The sequence below is a fragment of the Arachis duranensis genome, chromosome 6, assembly GCF_000817695.3.
Source record: "Arachis duranensis cultivar V14167 chromosome 6, aradu.V14167.gnm2.J7QH, whole genome shotgun sequence".
Taxonomy (NCBI): Eukaryota; Viridiplantae; Streptophyta; class Magnoliopsida; order Fabales; family Fabaceae; genus Arachis; species Arachis duranensis.
The window spans coordinates 64667895-64668506 of NC_029777.3; the positions used below are offsets into that span (position 1 = coordinate 64667895).

Here is a 612-nt window from a genome sequence, read left to right on the forward strand (position 1 = left end):
TTTCCATTGGAAGATCCTCATCAGTTTTTAGCTGAATTCTTGCAAATCTGTGACACTGTCAAGACTAATGGGGTTGACCCTGACGTCTACAGACTTATGCTATTCCCTTTTGCTGTAAGAGACAAAGCTAGGATGTGGTTGGACTCACAACCTAAAGAAAGCCTGAACTCTTGGGAAAAGCTAGTCAATGCCTTCTTGGCAAAGTTCTTTCCACCTTAAAAATTGAGTAAGCTTAGAGTGGAAGTCCAAACCTTCAGACAGAAAGAAGGTGAATCCCTCTATGAAGCTTGGGAAAGATACAAACAATTGATCAAAAAGTGTCCTTCTGACATCCTTTCTGAATGGAGCATCATAGGTATCTTCTATGATGGTCTGTCTGAACTGTCCAAGATGTCATTGGACAGCTCTACTGGAGGATCTCTTCGTCTGAAGAAGACGCCTGCAGAAGCTCAAGAACTCATTGAAATGGTTGCAAATAACCAATTTATGTACACTTCTGAAAGGAATCCTGTGTATAATGGGATGAATCAAAAGAAAGGAGTTCTTGAGATTGATACTCTGAATGCCATATTGGCAAAGAACAAAATATTGACTCAGCAAGTCAATATGATC

General features: G+C 40.0%; 1 non-coding gene across 1 annotated transcript; it reads right to left on the minus strand.

Annotated features, from left to right (window-relative positions):
• Window positions 1-228: 228 nt before the first annotated feature.
• On the minus strand, window positions 229-335 carry LOC127740356 (small nucleolar RNA R71). Its single transcript, XR_008001034.1, has one exon. It is a non-coding gene; the product is annotated as a small nucleolar RNA R71 (small nucleolar RNA).
• Between the last annotated feature and the right edge of the window lie 277 nt (window positions 336-612).